Below are 17,953 nucleotides of genomic sequence, written 5' to 3' on the forward strand. Positions count from 1 at the left end.
GCATCAGGATGCGATCTTGTGTGTTTTTAACCCAGTATGTCCACAGACCACAGCATCTATACTTGTAGTTTATACCATCACACAGTAAGGAAGACCATAAAGGCCTACTGTTTTACGCTTCATGCAAGTAAACATTTCTTCCATATAGTCAAAATAATTTTCAGCTTGATTTCCAAACAGGAGTAATTATTATTGCTGTTTATTATTATATGCAAGAAGCTCCAGTCTCTAGATCAAGGCACGCTATTTGTAACAAATACATTTGGAAAAACAACCATCCTTTGGAATTTAATGTCTAGTTTAATACCAGACACTATAAGTGGAGATAAAAATAATTTATGGAAGGAATACAGAACAGCATGCACAAGTTTTACAAAGAGACTTAGATTTGTTTTTTTCTTAAATATCAACCTTTCCAATCTTCTCCCAGCTTATTTCTATTTTCCTTCAGCTAAAAAAAACTAGCTAAATCTCTCCCTAAAATCCACTGTTATATACTGCTCCTGTTGTAATAATGTCACATTCGTACCAAATACCATACAAACACCAACAAGAGTGTGTCTCAGGCTTCATAATCGTATCTGAAGTATGATATGTTATATAAACATAGATATACAGACAGGACAGCTGGTAAAGCCATGAGAATTCCCCCCACAGACCACACACACTCACTGCAGTTTTTGGCTGTGCTTCCAGGGGCCATTTTCTTGGGCTCCTGGGGGAAACGAGCTGATTTCGACTCTTCCCCAGCCCCTTGCTACTAGCCCTCCCTGATGTGCTGATGTACCTCTTCAGGGAACCAGGGAGCTTTTTTGCTGGGTTATTTTTAAACCAGACCAACTTTCTGCACAGACTGACTACATTAGTATTTTGGTAAGAGCAATGTCTTTGACTATGCTTTGACTAATAGCAATGACTGTGAGCAGTCCAGCCAAGGTTTGTGCAGACCTTTAGGCAAAGGAGTGTTCCAACAGGGAGAACAGCAAAGTAGCTTTCGAAACATTTGCTATTCTTCTATGGTATGAAAGGAAGAAAAAGAATGGGGGCACTTGCTGGAGATTTAACCAAGACATCACGGGCTGCAGGCAAAAGACAAGATTCTCAACACGAAATGAGAAAGGAAGCTATAAAAGCTAAGGTCATGTACAACCTTAGCAAAGAGCACAAAGTCAGTGCACAAAAGAAGGCAGCAGCAACTCAATAAGGAAACAGGCAATGCTGTATTCCCATCTAAAAGCATGTTTTTAGCACCCTAGGGGTATACAAGGGAAACATGAACACACTCAGCAAGTCTACAGAAAATAACGCAGCCCGCACTTCTGGAAGACTACACCAAGCATAAGGACAAGAACAGTCTCATCTGTATGCACAGCTAGGAAAAGCACAAAGATTTCACAGGAAGATCAGTCATATAGACATGTTGCCTTGAAATAATCATGTTCTTATCATAGAATGGTTTGGGTTGGAATGGACCTTAAAGACCATCCAACTCCAACCTGGCCTTCCCTGAGCCCCTTCAGGCACGAGATCAATACACCTGGATATGCGTATGCTTTTGGAAGTAGTTACTCCCAGTATTCACTCATTCCTACATGTACTAATGTTTTTATACATGGTAATTTAGGTTGTTTCATTGTTGTATTTCAAAAATTCATGTTAGTTCTTACCAGAAGAGGACTCTCCGCTAGTCAATACCACAACTGCTCATATTGGACTTTGATAAGGTTCCATAAGGTGTCATTCAAGAAAGCCCATGAACTATGTACAGAGAAGAACAAAACTATCAGCATAAATATCCAGATCTGATTTACAAACCATAACTTTGGAAGGACAGCTGACCTTGGTGGCAAATTCTTTTCACAGTAGAGATGGTTGTTCAAGGATATGAGACAGCATACAGTTAATGATGCCAACAGACCTAGCTTTCAAAAAGTTTCATAGAAGTTCATTTATCAACTTAAGTTAGTATGGTAAATTTATTACAAACTCTTGGATCTAAAATACATCTATAGGAGGAGTAATTAGTCCACACAATTTTGCTTGCCCTAAAGAAAAAGCCCAACAACCTACCTTAGCATTTCAAGTTATTTAGTTTGTGTCTAAACATGTATGCTGGGAAAAATCAGGTGGGACTTGAGTCTATTTCTACATGTGTACTTACGTATTCATGGTCTTCACTAAATAGTTGATAAAGCCACGTTAGTGGTTGTACTGGATATTTACACAGTACTTTATATTTACACAGTTTCATCATGTTTACCTTTAAGCTATTTGGGACAAAAATTCTCTTGGTCTAGATCCAACCTAAGACCTTTTAAGAACAGCCAACCTACCACAGTGTTACTACTTATGACCTGTATGCCAGTCTTGCACAGACCAGGACAGAAAGATGGGTGTTTAGGAGTGAACATATGAGGGTCAGAAATAACTTTTTATCTACAAGCAGCAGTAGTACAGAGAAGCTGGCAAGATAATTCAATGCCCTGACAAAGTGGGGAGCAGGGACGAAGTTGGGTGTAGGTGGCCAAACAATATCATGACTACTTTCCTCAGAAGTTCACATTTCTCAATACTTTCAATAGCTCATATTTTACATGCCAAGACTCTCCTTAGAACAGACTTTGCAAACACGTTGACAGTACCATGGAAAACTATGGCTGATAAATGGAGGCCTAAGATGTCATAAAAATACACATCCTGCCAACAAATACCTGCTTTTAATTTATGCAAGAAAGTAAAATCCACGTGGTCGCTCTCCTTGTAGTTACAGAATTTCTGAGGAACCTTATCAGTCCATCACGTCACACCTGATGTACACCATTTACCCATTTTTGCTATAGCCACTCAGTTGCATTTCCATAACTTTCAGTACTGTTCCTCTCTGACCAATTCAACTTAAATATATAGGCCAAGGCAGATGGCCTTCCTTTGTTTTTCAGGCAGTCAGTACCACAGGCTCCCCTGCACTCCTAACCAAACCAGGACCAGCCCAGGTCAACACTGCTGTGCTCCATACCCTCAAGGACCTCAGTTTTAAGTCCCTGCTCAGACCCTCTTCATCTGCACATTGCATCTCCAACTCTGTTGTTTAGTGTCAAATTTGTCCCCCTTCTCAGTCAGAAGCATGAGCTTCTGCACTGGGTAAATGCATGGGTAAGGACCCACAGAATTCAGAGCAGAGAAGTTTCGTGAGTCTCACACAGAAAGTAAGGACTGCAGCCAAGACTCATCTGCTCTAATGTGAGACAGCAGCACCAGGTACTGTTCACTTTCTTATATTGTGCCACTAGAACAATCACCTTCCTCCTAACAACACAACAAAATTTAAAAGAAAGACTCCACACGGTCTAAAGAACATCCAGCTAGGAACCAAGTTGTGGTGTCAGGAAAACTCACATGACTTGTATGCTACCACTTTGGTTGGCACACAAAAGCTTTTACCAGTTGTCTTCCATCAGCATATCTTCCCTTCCCACAACAGTACGCCTCATGCAAGCACTCCTCCTCCATTAAGGAGATGCATAAAGGAGGCTTCAGTGAAGTCCAAGACGGCATATTAATATGGGCCACATCAATAAAATTCCTAGAATTTCTTCCTAATCATAAACTTGCCATGGAGAAAACTAAAAAGTTTTTCACAAGTCCAAACCTATTTTTCAAGGTCATAGTTCCTCTGAGCTTTCACAGGGCTGGGCAACTGAAGCCATTCCCAGCCTTCTTTCAGCTCTTGAAACCCCCTGCAACATGAAGACCCCAGCCAAACCATTGGCTCACGGCCTCTGTAACTGAGCTGTTCACACCACTGCCTTCTCTCACCCTGTCACAAAGAGAAGTATTGCACATGCTTTGCGGGTTTCCAAATGTTGTACCATTTCAGATATCTCGCTGGTTTGCCTTGCTAGAATCCAAGTTCATCATATCTAGCACCAAGACTCGTAGCCAAATTCACCGCACCATTAGTGTATTTAAGGTAAATTAAGAAGCATTAATTGGGGGAAGTTGGCAGGGACTGTCAGGGCTATTAGTGCCCTCATGGCCTGTGTTGGGTCTGTCTGGGATGGAGTCACCTTTCCCTGCAGCAGCCCACACAGTGCTGTGCTCTTCACTCGTAGCTGGAACAGCACTGGTACCACTCCAGTGTTGTGTCTATTGCTGCATAGTGCTGGCACAGCATCAGGACTCCCTCCAAGCCCCCAGAGCCAGCAGGCTGGGGGTGGGCAAGTGATGGGGAGGGGACATCACCAGGGCAGCTGACCTAAACCAACCAAAGGGATATTCCATAACACCTGATGTCACGCTCAGCAATAAAAAAAGGGGGGCTCTCGTGGGGAAGGGGGCTGTCCTCCTGAACAACCGCTACGCGTTTTGAGGCCCTGCTTCCCAGGACGTGGCCGAACATTGCTCGTTGATGGGAAGTAGAGAACAACTTTTTTTTCCTTTCTCTCTGTGCTTTCGCGCGGCCTTGTTGGTTTTTTTGTTTCTTTTTCTCCCCCTTCCCTTTCCCTTTAATTAAATCATTCTCATCTCAGACCTTGAGCTCTTTGTGTTGTATTTTCTCCCCCTTTCTCTTTGAGGGGGGGAAGTGAGAGAGCGGTTGTGGTGGAGCTCGGCTGCCCACTTGAGTATAACCACCACAGGGCCCTGGCATTTGGGAGCATGACATCAGTTTTCCTCCTGTCAATCACAGGTCTGGACCTGCCTTTCCAACAGTGCCAAGAAAGCAGCGGACTGGTTTCCTATCAGCACTCGCAGCAGCCACACAATGCACAGCCTGACACCAACACGTGAGGATTTGAGTGCATCTCCCTGCTGACAGAGAACAGAGAAGCTTGCAAGGTCCTGAAATTAAACCATTAACTTCTTAAATGTAACGTGTACCACCTTCAGATTGTGATTAATGTTTGCTTTTGTCAATTATCCAAAAGTCTTGCTTAATAAAGAATTAGATACTCTTAACTTAGATTATTTTATAATCAGGAATATCCCTACTTGTTATTATTTCATTCTGGAATGATATAAACATCAGTACAAGGGCTCCCTGCCATGTGATTAATTAACCTAGTTACCACATAAGCTCCCTACCCCATCATCCACTCTTTCCAACTGCCGGGCATCCATGCCAGAGCCCTGGAAGCACCTCCACAGGGAGGAGTTGAAAAGGGATGCTGTGCCATGTCCGTGTCAGGCATTCCTGCCAAAAAGTCTCTTCTCTAGAGGAATCACTAAAGGCCTTCAGAAAAGAGTCAATATGGGTGAAGTAAAGGCCGTTGGGGTAAAGTGTGTCCCCCCCCCCCAAAAAAAATCTTACATGTAAGGTGGCATTGTTAAAAACTTTACAAAGTACCAGAAGTCAGGGCGTGACAACCACCATGAGTTTTTAATGAATGCCTGGAAAAAAAAATGAGTTCTTGGTATAATAGCATGAATTCTATTACTGACATCTCCACCCCAGTCAGAAACAGCACCTCTGTACTCCATTTCTAGGCTGTCATTCAGCCTCAGAAAAGCATAAATTTTGTTTCCAACTTCAGATGAATATTGAAGCCCAGAAGGGACTTCTGTAATGTTCAGCCTGACCTTCTGTATGACAGACCAAAAAGCTTCCACAGCCCTTTCTGTATCAGGCTTCAGCAGTAGTACTTTTATTATTTTGTTTAGAAACTTATCTGGTCTTGATTTGAAAGCAATAAAAGGATGCTGTTTCTAATCCTGATCAATCAGCCGTGACCAGGCTTGTCAGTAACACAAGACTGAATATTGTCAACTCTAGGCAGTAAAATAAAATAACAACAAAGAAGTAGACAAAAGTTTGTATTCTGTGGTTGGAAGAGATGGTACACTTAAAAGGCAGGTTGAAAAACAACAAAAAGATTTCCCTGGGACTCTTAGGTGGTTTTCAAAGAGCAATTATTGGAAGTTTTCTTAGGGCAGTATCTTAGCGCCGGTAGAAAAAAAAAATCCATAATCAGAGTCTTGAAGCCATGGTCAAAAATTGCATTTATGTACATATTCCCTATAATATTTGGGAATTTATTCACATTATCTATATGGCACGTATACTAAAACAAGTGTCCATGCATAAATTCTTTCACAATCCTCTCTAAATTAGAACTGCAGTCTCTTAAAATAGCTATCCCAATCAGTGTAATGCTTATACAAACACTCCAGTGATCAAGGTAGAATTTGTAATTAGATGAATGCTGATATACAACACTTAGTCACATTATTAGTCATTTAAGTAGCTCTCTGGTGCAAGTACCAGTGCAGCAACTGGAGTAGCAGCACAGCAGCTGAGCATTACACGGCTGAGCAACAGGCTGGCCAAAAAAAAGTGAAATCAGTTGGCATCAAGTAAGAGGGAGACAGGAACACACAAGGTAAAGCAGTGGGAGATATTTTTGGATTTCAAGACTGCAGTTAGTGCAACAAAGCTCAGTTTAGGAGTATTGGCCGTTCTAAAAATGCCATGTCCTGTTTGGATCAGCTTTCCTTTGAGAAACCGTGAAGCTTCAGCAGAAGTCTTACCCTACCATTTTTGGTTCTGCCTCTACAATCTGACAGTGATTCCGAAATATTACAGAAACTTTTAATATGCAGTTTTATTTAAACTTCCTGTCTAAACCAAAGCACTGAATTTTTCAAACAGTTGAAGAACTGATTACAAAACCTATTGGTCTTTACAGTTAAGAACAAGGAGATCAAACATTATCTGCTAGAACTAGCAGCATCCATTTATTCCTTTTTTTTTTTTTCCTAGTGCTACCTGTTGAACACTTCTGCTCCATGAAGGAGATAAGAATTAGGGCAAATATGAAAGGAAAGAAAATTCAGAGTTGATTTTCATCTTGGCTCCTTGATCTCTAAAGACTTTCTTTTTCTTTAAAACCAAAAGTCTTTGTATTTCATTACAGAATGCCAAGCTCTTTGAGGCTCAAACGACCTAAATGTTATGAATTAATATCCTAAATTGATATATTTTCTTTTATCCAGAAATAGCATCTGAAAATGAACAAAAATCTTTCTGTATTTGTTACTGCTTAAACCCCATTAACTTCCAGGAACAATTGTTCTCTCAACCACAGAGACAAGAAAAGGGTACATTCAAAAAATACAAAGCAAAGCCTTCCCTAAGCCTCAAAATTAACTCTGAAACCCCCAAAATAGTTGTATAAACATGCCTTATTTACAATGCTATATCTCTTGTCCCCTTGTAAACCTTGGTTAAAAAAACTCCCTTATGATGAAAATACATTTTACACTGGAAACCTCCCAAGAGAAGACCGATTCTTAATCCAGTTTTGTAGAACAGGATCTCCAAATGCCTCTAGTGCTGCAAACACGATACTGCCTGTGCCATAAACAGCACTAACTCCAGATAGAATTATCACAGATACAGTAACTGGAAAGGTACTCTTACTTCACATTTAAATTCCTTGAACCAGAATCATTTTCAAGCATATGAGATACTTTTAAGTCCATGCCCTGCATGTGTAGTTTCCTTGCATGATGTATTTCATTTTTTAAAAAAATTAAGAACCAAATTATGGTCAATGAGACTGTATTTCTTAATGACTTACAGTAATAAAATAATTGTAAGCAGCTAGTTATATAATTTGGTTAGCTACATATGATTATACTCCGTAAATATGCATCAAGTAGAAACTGATATGAAGAAGCTTCCATAATACATGATTTATGTCATGGATGGCAGCCACTGCTCTCAAACTGTTTCTAAGGGTATTGTTTTTGATTATTTCAAAGAGTAAGTGTGGGATATTCAGAGAAACACCATCCTGCCAGCATCAGGTGACACAGGACCTGAAGCAACTTGAACAGGGAAAAGATCATTGAAGTAGTGAAGTAAGTATAGAAGCATACAGCCAAGTATTAAACTTCTACTGACTAGCAGAAGAGTGTCTGGTTTGGCAGCTCTGCACTCCGCATCACCAAACTGTAGATTTTGCTCCTCATCTCTACCTCTCCACGCTTTTCACAGCCTTAACACTTTTTTAATGTAGTTTGCTGGTGTTGTGAGAAAAAGCATGTGTGTATTCAGCTGCACTGAGCAGGAGACTCATAACCCAAGTGTGAGGACTTGAAATGCTATTCCCACTTTGTGATTACAGCACACAGCTACAAAACTAACCATGGAGCAACTGCCCACCCCAGAAGAAAAATGGCCATCTTGTCTCATCAGAGTAAAGTTAACAAAAAGCACTAAATGGACGTAAGTACTTTCCCATACGTCAGTATGCATACAACACATTCTCAACAAGAGGCTCCATCATACTGTTCTAATAGGGATTTTGTTATGGTTGCTATTACTGTTACAGTACCTTCCTCCCAGCCTGCACATGCAGCACAGGCAGCAAGATTGATGAGACAGCTCTCTTCAAACAGGAAAACAACAGCAGTGCCACACACCAGCAACCGCACAGCCTTTTTGTAGTCTAAGATGCTTGCCTTAACTATCTGTTGCAACATGCGAAGGCTGCTACTATTACATTTGCAGTGCTAGGCTTTCCCCCCCAAGATTTGCTGCCTTAGGAGCAAAAAATAAACCACAATGCTGTTCGTCCAGAAGTTAGGTGGCAAAAGGTGTTGATGTAATACCTCCTGGGGGTGCTCGATGTTTCACTACTTATCACCTGCATTTCCTCTGCAAGAATCCACAGAGAAACTGATAGCTTGCTTCCTCTCCTTTTCCCTACTCCAAAACACAGAAGACAAAGCCAGCTTTTACAAGGCCTTTCCCCAGGGCTTTAGGTCCTCGTTTTCTGCAAAAGATGCTTGGGTAAAGAGGGCAATACTTCCCCTCAGAGCTCCGCCACAAGTAGGTTCTCACAGCTGTCCTGCTCTCCCTGACGCTCTCACCACAATTCCATGCAAGTCAAGAGCAAGTCAAAGCAGATGGAGACAGCATATTGCTTCCACTGGAATATCCTAATCCCACAGAGAGTCAGAACTGGGAAGGTAACTACTGGGTTTACCCCCACCCAGACAGACACTCATGTCCTGAACTATCAGGTCTGAGACACACACCAGTGCATAGTTTCCCATTAGTTAATCATAAGCAGGACACTGGTTTTCAATTTGCAGAGGAAAAAATCAAAACCTAAAAAACACCAAAACATTTTGACCCCATTTCTGATCTTCAAGCCATAGCTATACTGAGTGCTTGGCTAGGTTGTGGTGGTCAAGCCCGATCCCAAAGTACATTGCTCAGGAGCATCAACTTCCCAAACATTTGAAAAACAAATTTCTGCCTTCATGCCTGACCAGGAAGGACTTACAAAGACAATATTTCAAAGCAAAATCAGAGAAATTCACGTTACAGCATGTCTGCTGTATACTTACTCTCCATTACAAGTATTGCTCTGTAAAACCTAGTTACAAGGGGAAGGGAGACATTCTGTTTCTCATGTATGTCATTAAATTTAATAATCAATGAATCTGAAAGAATCCAGCACATCATTTGTCCCATCCATTCCCTGAACCAGCTCTGATGATTGTACACTGTGCTTTGTCTAGCCCAGATTTGAACATCTCCCCTGATTAACCTCCATATGTTCAGGCAGTCCCAATCTCTATGCAGGAGAAAAATGCATTAATCACTGATTACATTCTGCCTACAGACAATATCAGTCTCCCCTGGCAAGCTAAATATTGATGCTCATCACTTTTGGCTACTGAGAGCAGTGCTTTGGAATTTCTTGATGCTTCATTTGCTCTGAATTTGTTCTGCTGGGTAAAGAGATGAAAAAAGTCAGAGCATGCTAATTAAGAGCTAACTTCTGTCCTTGAATACATAGGCACGTCTCCACTAAAGTCAATGAGAGCTGTACTACTTAGGCATCAGCAGACGCAAGGTTTAATTAATGTCAGAGTAGGATGAGTATTACTGGACCAGTAAGGGAACTCAAGATGTGTTGGGAACCATAAGCATCAAGACCAAATACCTTCAGTTCAACAAAAGCAGAGTCAACATTTGAAAATCCCAACTGTGGAACTGGTTCTTTTAACAAAAGAGACTAGACTTTGAGGTCAATTTGCTTTTTTTCTTTTTTCTTTTTTTTTACTCAGGAAAATAAACACATGCTACAGGCTGATATTTTAGAAGCCAGGAAAATTTGCAAGACCTCTCAGCTTCCAAAATCAGTATATTAATCAGATATGCAGAAAGTACAATACTACCAAATTGGAAAGGTGGAAGGAATTGGAAGCTGAATGAATGTTGATCATAGATAGGGCCTTCGTTTCTTTCTTTGCACTAGGATTTAGGCTTCATGTGCTATGCATGGCTATAATCCCTGAGTGAATAAATCAAATGTAATAAAGAGAAGGAGAATTCAAATAAATGAGTGCTACTCAAGCCTATCTATGACATTAAAGGAATGTAGCAAGTTCTCAATGACGTCCTTTAAATGGCATCTATTTAATAGCTTAGGGAGCCCTAGACAAGGTCTTAGCCATGAAATAGGTGATGGTATGTCAGGAAGTGTGCTCTGCTGAGAATGAACCCCAGATATTTGTTTTATCCATATCATCGTATAGCAACAAAGTCATAGCTAGGAACTTGCAAATAGCTGGTGTTCAGCTTAAATGTCACAAATTCCAGATGATAAACCAAAACATTCAGGCAAAGTATCATCTTCAATTTTGAAGTTTTCTGGCAAAAGACAGCAGTAGCTGAGCAGTAGGATAGTTTGAGTTACTTCAGTTTTTTGTGTTTGTTTTTTTTAAAACATAATTGAGGATAGCAACACTTCATTTAGGAACGTTGAGCTATTTGCAAAGGAAAATGGAAGCAGAAGAAATGTTTGAAGGGTTGTTCAGATTTGAATTACCACAGAACTCCTGCAATGCCTTTGGACTAATAAATACAGTGAAATATTTAGACAGCAGTCTATCATCTCCCTGTGACCAAAGAAGAGCAACTGCTGTGTGTCACGCTAATGAACTGTCCTGTAACCTATACAAACAAAAAGTGATTGCAGAACAATGCTCCAGTTCAACTTCTTGCACAGCCTTAAGGGCACTTGAAAGCCACAGGACTCTGACATTAAGGACAAGAGCAGAAAGACAGATGTAGGGCTTTAATTCTCAGCTTCTCCCCCTCCTATGGGCACCACCACACATCACCACACACATGCACCACACCCAGCTACACTCCCTTACACTCCCGTACTTGTGTAGCCACACCTGCATTAGCTTCAGTGTCCAAGTAGTCCAACAGATCCATATTTCTCAATGTTATGCCAGAAATAACACTGGACTACATAACGTAACTGCACCCTGCTGATAGACCGATGATCGACTTCACAGGTATTCTTGTTCCTGTACTTTGCTGGTACCATTGCTTGGAAAAACACCAAAGAAACTTTGGTTTCTTTGGTCAAAGAAATGAAGGTACAAAGCAACATGCTCACTGGGAGAACCAGACAAGATAATACTTGCATCTCCTTTGCACTATACTAGTTGCTGTTGCTGCTGCCTACAATGGTACATCCACTTGGCACAAAAAATAAATGGGCATTCCTAGAAACTCTGCATTATTGATGAAACATTTGTTTAACAAGTTTCTTCGGGACTGTCAAAACTGATGACTTCAAGTAATGTGCTCACTTCCGAGTCATTATGTATTGATAAAAGCATAAACAGATAATAGAATTTAGAGTGGATTTTCTCTGCAATTTGATGACCCAAGCTAATGCTTAAAAAGGTTATTTGAATTATTGTAGTTTCATTCCTGGAAGAAATATCCATTTTGGCAGTTTTTCTGGCCTGGAAAGGTAGGGCAAGAAAAAGAGACAGAAATAGACCTGTCTATTTGTGGAAGTGCATGGGAAAAACTACGTCAGTATAATATATGATGAAGTACATAAATTATGTTGCCTATATGGAAAACAATTTTGGATTCAGATCACTTCTGGAAATGCGGGAAGTTCTTAAAACACTTTATAACAGCAGCAATCAGAACTAGAAGGTTGAGTCTAAATTAGCACCTATATGGAAAAACCTATACTAGTATACCCAAAGTGATAGCACATCAATGGTCTTCTGCCAGTAAAATTCCATAGAAGACAACACTTTATGTGGGAGTTCTCAAAAGGCCTAGAGGAAGTTGCCGATCCTTCCAAATTCCAATGGCAGTTGATATGGCTGAGATGTTAAACGTGTACAAGATGCTAGATGAAGTAATGCTGTGACCCAGTAGGACTGTCAGAGGGTCTTGGCCTAGTCTTCAAATCCTCAGCCACAACAAAAACAGTTTCACTTAACTTGCCACATTTAAGTATAACCTAGCCTGAATGTAAAATTTAACAAGTGTCTTTCTCTCAGTTATTTTCAGGTCTGCTGGGAGACCATTTAGGCATAAACTCAGAACTGAAACTATCCCAAATTAGTCTGATATTCACAGTTACAATGAACTGATACATGTTCAGAGTAAAATGAAAGCAGTGTCCATATCATTGCAGGCCCAAATCCAAGGGTCCTGAACTCAGTCAGGATTGCTTTATTCATTCCAGCTTTGACTCATTCCCAGAAAGATGTTTTTAATTTTCAAGTCTGACTACTTTCTCTCCTGTTTTGCAGGAATGAAAGCCCAAGCTTTGCAGGTTAAACTCTTCAAGTATTCATTTTGTCTATCATACAGGGCTGCATATACTCCTACAGCAGCTCTGCCAACCTCAGATGTGGCAATGTTTTTTTCCAGCTTGCGCCTCAAACCCCGTCCTTCCTTTCAGAAGGGAGATGTCCAGGATACTAGCAGGGAAGAATGACTTACTCCCCAGTGGAAGACTGGCCTTGTTACATGCACCAAGTCAGGAAAAAGGCTCATTTCTTTTCTCCCGCAAATCCATAAAGAAACCAACCTGACTCTGTCCGATTGTAACAAGAAACTACTACTCTAAAAGCAACAAGAGACAATATGAGGTCACTACAATAGTACAGATAATCAACTTTTGTTTTCTAAGTCTAACAAGCAGGCTGTTCAACATATTTGGTTCAAAAACATACCTGGTATTTTTGACCTCAAAAGAAACCAAATAGAAATACACCGTGATCACTGTATTTGCTCCAAACAAATATCCTTTTGTTCCGCTAGCCAGTGGCTAATTGCCAATTTGTTTCATGAACAAAACCTGACAAAAAAAAATATAGAATCCAGCTATTAAGTGTATTAAGAATGCAGGTAGTATTAAGCTTAAGGAAGAGCTGCTATGCCAGCATCAATGCACTAAACACAATCCCATCTTTTCTATCTTCTGATCTGATTTTTTTTTTCCACTAGATAATTTCTCTCAAGGGCAAATGTATTCCAAACATTTAAGGGCTCTTACAAAAAGCCAGCACTGATCTCTGTGCTTGAATAATATCCCAAATGGACCCTCTTTGGTAACATGATAACAAAATCAGCGTTTCAGTCAAAAGAGAAGAGTCTTTCTCCTTCTCTGTTCTTTTCTTTTTGTGCATTGATATAAAGATCAGAGTCATCTGAATGAATGAGATTTAGAATTCTAATGAAAACAATAAGATACTAAACACTTTCTGGCCCTCCCAAATTTGTATTCAACCTCTCCCTTTGTTAAAGCTGTAATCATACTCCCATCGGTATTCAAGGGATTTATGCAAACAAGGTCTCTTCTGTCAAAAATCATAGCAATTTAATGCAGTCACAGGCTGCTTGGTTGTGTAGATTACTGGCACCAAAGAAGATGCAACTTAGTATTCTGATTCATGTCAGCTCTCTTATACAGATCAGATGGTCTGAGTAGCATTATCTCAGCCATTCTGGCATAAAATACTGCATCTATATACAACCATACCAGAAAAATAAGGGAAAATAACAGAAGAGGTTACTTGAAGCTACGGTCATCGGGAAATTCAAAAATGAAGCTAAACCACAGCCTTTTGCTTAATTGTAAATGCAGCCTTAATTTGCCTCAAATTCTCTGGCCATGGAAGGTCACCCACTTGCACAAAGACAGACTTAAATGAAAAAAAAGCCTGCCATCTTTACCAGCAGTGTGAATGCTAGCTACTCCTTATGCACATTACACACCCCTTTTATACAGAGAAGTCACATCTCCCAGAAACAGAACTTAACTCTTCAGATCTAGCAGTAAAAATAAAAAGTAAAAATCAACATTTAAAGCTGTAGTGTTCTCTGGCTGACATTCTCATCGTGTGCAATACGACAGCTTCTCCATCATTGGGGGCCATATCCTGCCTCCCATGGGAAAGTTGTGCTGTTGGTTTTAGAGGGCAAAATTCAATCATTTAAAATAAAATGAGCAAGATTTCGGCATGACTTACTCCAGCGCCCCCCCCTTAAATTATTGACTATTTATAGACAAATCTAGCCATGTTAAAGAAATTCTTGCACTTGCACATTCCAGCACTTGCAATTCCAGCACTTGCACAGCAGATTATGTCATCCGTGCTCACTGCCACTCTCTCAAGAATGACACATGGGTCTGTCCTGCTGGCTTAACACCTCCTTCCAAAACCAGTTTGATGCTGTGAGTGAGGAAAGAGAAAGAGTTGTTTAAAAGCTGTGATGAAATACATGCAACAGAGACCGGTATCTGTGGTGCCCTTACACCTCCACCCACTTTCTCGCCAGGTAACCACCAGTGACACTGGGCAGGAAAACCTTTACATTATCAGGACAGTTTCTAATTGGCTATATTCTGGATGCAGTTTCTGACCTAAAACATATAGGCCAATATATAGGTCAAAAATACGCCATTCCAAATGTATGATCAGGTTGAGACTGCACATCTGTAAGGTGCTTGGGAGTATGCTGTGATTTCTGCAGCTCCCTTGAGTAAAGGAAAGATGAGTTAAGATCTGACTGAATATTTTATATATTTTAAGCCTGAAAATACACACAACACCTGCTTTGACCTCTTTTGCATTTGCTTTCTAAAGTGTTTCTGCCGCTGAATTATACTAGCAGAAATGCTTGAAACAATTTCCAAGGTGCTCATTTGCTAAAAATGAGTGTTACAAACAGAATTATTAATGCCAAGGTGCCTGTACAAAATTATTTAAGCTGCATGCATATCCAAGTGACTGAAATAATATCAAATTATTACCCCCAAATACTACTCATCTTCACAATTCAAACAGCGCATGAATACCAACAGAACTAGGTTTATGTTCTATGTATTAATATAAAATATTTACTGAGTAACCACTACAAGAAATCAAGAGTTACTCATGGATTTTCCACAAGCAAGGAAAAAAGCTATTTGCAGGATAAATCATTGATTGTGAATTATTTACTCAGCTCTAGTACTATAATAGCTGGTTGCAAATGAAGACATTGAGGTATACAGCAGAGTACAACGGGCTCATTCTGCCAAGTGAATTGGGACCAAATACTTAAGGAAACTAGCATTCAATTCTGAGGAGGCCAGGAGGAAAAAAAAAAAAAAAAAAAAAAACACAAAGGTTCTATTCCTTACTTCATTTCACTCATCTGCAAAAACATGCCTTATGCATAAGAGCCTCATTAGAGAAATCCACAGAAGTGGATAAATAAGATAATGGTTGTATCCTTTTTTCAGGCTGGTTTATAGCTCCTTAGAGCAATGATCACTTTTGCATGCAGTAACCACAGGCTAAATATTATGAACCCCTTACCAGCTGTCCCATACACTGATGTCATCTAAATAAATCCACTTGCTCAACACATCCTATAATGCTGGGAAACAGGGGCTGTCCAGAGTTCTGCTGGTCTCAGCCAACACAGATGTTACTAGGACCAACTGTACAAAAATACTTACTTTAAAGAGAACTAACATTTGGCCAGTTTTGCCCTCTTTAAATGCCTTATTCAGGATTATACAACACTGAATCAGATCCTAAAAGCTTGCATTCTCTTTGCAAATGGTAAGAGAAATCAGGAGCTGTCTCAAGTGCCCTCACACTGCATCTCTATACCTCCTCCACAGGGCCCTGACACTGCAGTACTCATCTACTTGACCTCAGTTTAGCTGCAGGTTTTAGCTGTTCTTAACTTTCAGTCTTAATTAGAGAGACAAAAAAAGTTTGCTTAGATGTTCGAGTGAGCTTCAGTGGTGAATGAGATGTTAAAGAGTAGGTGATGGACTCAAACAGCATCTCTGATCTCCATCACTCTACCAGCACTCCTTTCAAGTCGCTTGCTGGCCTGCCCCACTATTAACCTCCCCTACATATCGAGAATTAGCTCTTTATTCTCAGACTTTGTTCCCTCTCTCAAAGGGCTCCTCCTCTCAATCTTTACCCAAGAACCCTCAACTGCCTTTTATGAATGTGCATAACAAAATCCTTTTGAAAGCTGAAATAAATGATCTCCACTGGTTAGAATACAGAGGAGCTCTTATTTTGACCACTTAGCACTTTGAAAGTGTTAGCACTGATGTAATGCTGCTTATTGCAGTCTTATGACTTAAGTGGTATTAGAAGCATATTCAAGTGAGCTCTAGAGCCTCAAATCTCTCTAGATAAAAGCAAGCTCTTTGTCCTTAGAGTCCCGCTACAGGAGCACTACATGGCTAGATCCCCACCTCTCCAGTCTCTTCAGCTTAATACACCCCAGCAATATTAACTGAGAATTAGCTCCTATTCCTCCTGTCTTGGGATCTTCTGTCAAAGATGTGTGACACGGGAAACAAGTCAAAAACCCACTTCAGTATTAATCCTTCAGGTTATAGAGAAACGTAGGAAATCAGAAAGAAAGTTTACTGAAACCTCCAAAAATTGAAAGCCAGGAAATTGTACAAATCTGACAAAGTAACAAAGCACAGCATGACCTTTGTTAATACTGGCAACCTCCACGTTTGTCAGAAAAAAAGCAAGTGCCTGAAGAACAATTCCTTCCACAGCCATAGGGTGCACCTGTGAGGAGTAAAACAAACCAGAAGCATGAGATAGATATGGGCTGTTCAGTAAGCCAGGAGTGAATTCTAACTCTGTTACAATTATTTTCTTCCAAATAGAGTTAACTAATTCAGTGCCTAAGGACAAAACCTTATTCTCGGCTCCTGTACATCACAAAATGTCACAACATTTGGCTGTCGCCTATCAAGCAGGAGCCAAATACCATGACTTCTCGCAGGGCAATATTAAAAGACAGTGTGGGTGCTTAGTTATAAAACTGGCAAATGTCTTCTCTTGTTTTGCTCAAAGTCACCCTGTCAAACAGCATGGAGGTAAGAGGCTGAATGGAAAAACAGGTGCAGTGAAAGTAAGAAATACGCAAGACTGTCAGGCAGATGCGATATGTGTCTGATAAAAATTGATCTCCTTATATTTCCTTTATTCATTGTGCTATTTTCACAAAAAGATATAAAACGTGTAAGACAGAAAAGCTCTTTGCCATCTTATACTCCATTAGAAAACATTTCACTGATCATTAAAATGCAGGCACAAAACAACATGATGAAAACCTCACTTCAGCAAAAACCAAGATGAACTGAAATCGCAGTTTCTTACTTTAAAGACTCAGTGTTTGCCCTGGATCTCAGCTGTACATCACATCTGAAAGCAGCAACTCCATTAGCAACCCTGATTATACTTAGCACTACACCTCACAGACTTCGGTTCAGCTTGGACTAGGTGGGAAGCGTTGGGTATATTGAGCCAACAGGACTTCTTCCTACCATCCATAAATCTTCTCCAGACATCTTCCATCCAGGTATTGACCAAGCACAGTCTGTCACATTTGATAAGACAGGAGGCCATAGAAGTAGAACTACTTAATCTGATCTGAGAGCGATCAGACTTCCTACAGCATGACACAGCGTTACGGTAAAGCTGCACTGTGGAACATTGCATTCAGGCTCAGTAATCAAGTAAAACTGTCATTCAGGATTTACTATACTCTTGTGCATACTTATCCATTATCTGTAACAAAGCCTGAACTTATTAAATTACTTCATATCTTCAGTATTAT

The 17,953-nt window shown here is 40.2% G+C and overlaps 1 protein-coding gene across 1 annotated transcript in view; it reads right to left on the reverse strand.

Moving 5' to 3' along the window:
- Positions 1–17,953, reverse strand: part of ZPLD1 (zona pellucida like domain containing 1) — a 108,820-nt gene that overhangs the window by 80,553 nt on the left and 10,314 nt on the right. The window contains exon 2 of the mRNA XM_083819396.1: positions 673–17,785. The gene's annotated coding sequence lies outside the window, so the exon portion shown is untranslated. The remainder of the gene's footprint in view (positions 1–672; positions 17,786–17,953) is intronic.

The sequence above is a fragment of the Anser anser genome (genome assembly GCF_964211835.1).
Source record: "Anser anser genome assembly, chromosome: 1".
Taxonomy (NCBI): domain Eukaryota; kingdom Metazoa; phylum Chordata; class Aves; order Anseriformes; family Anatidae; genus Anser; species Anser anser.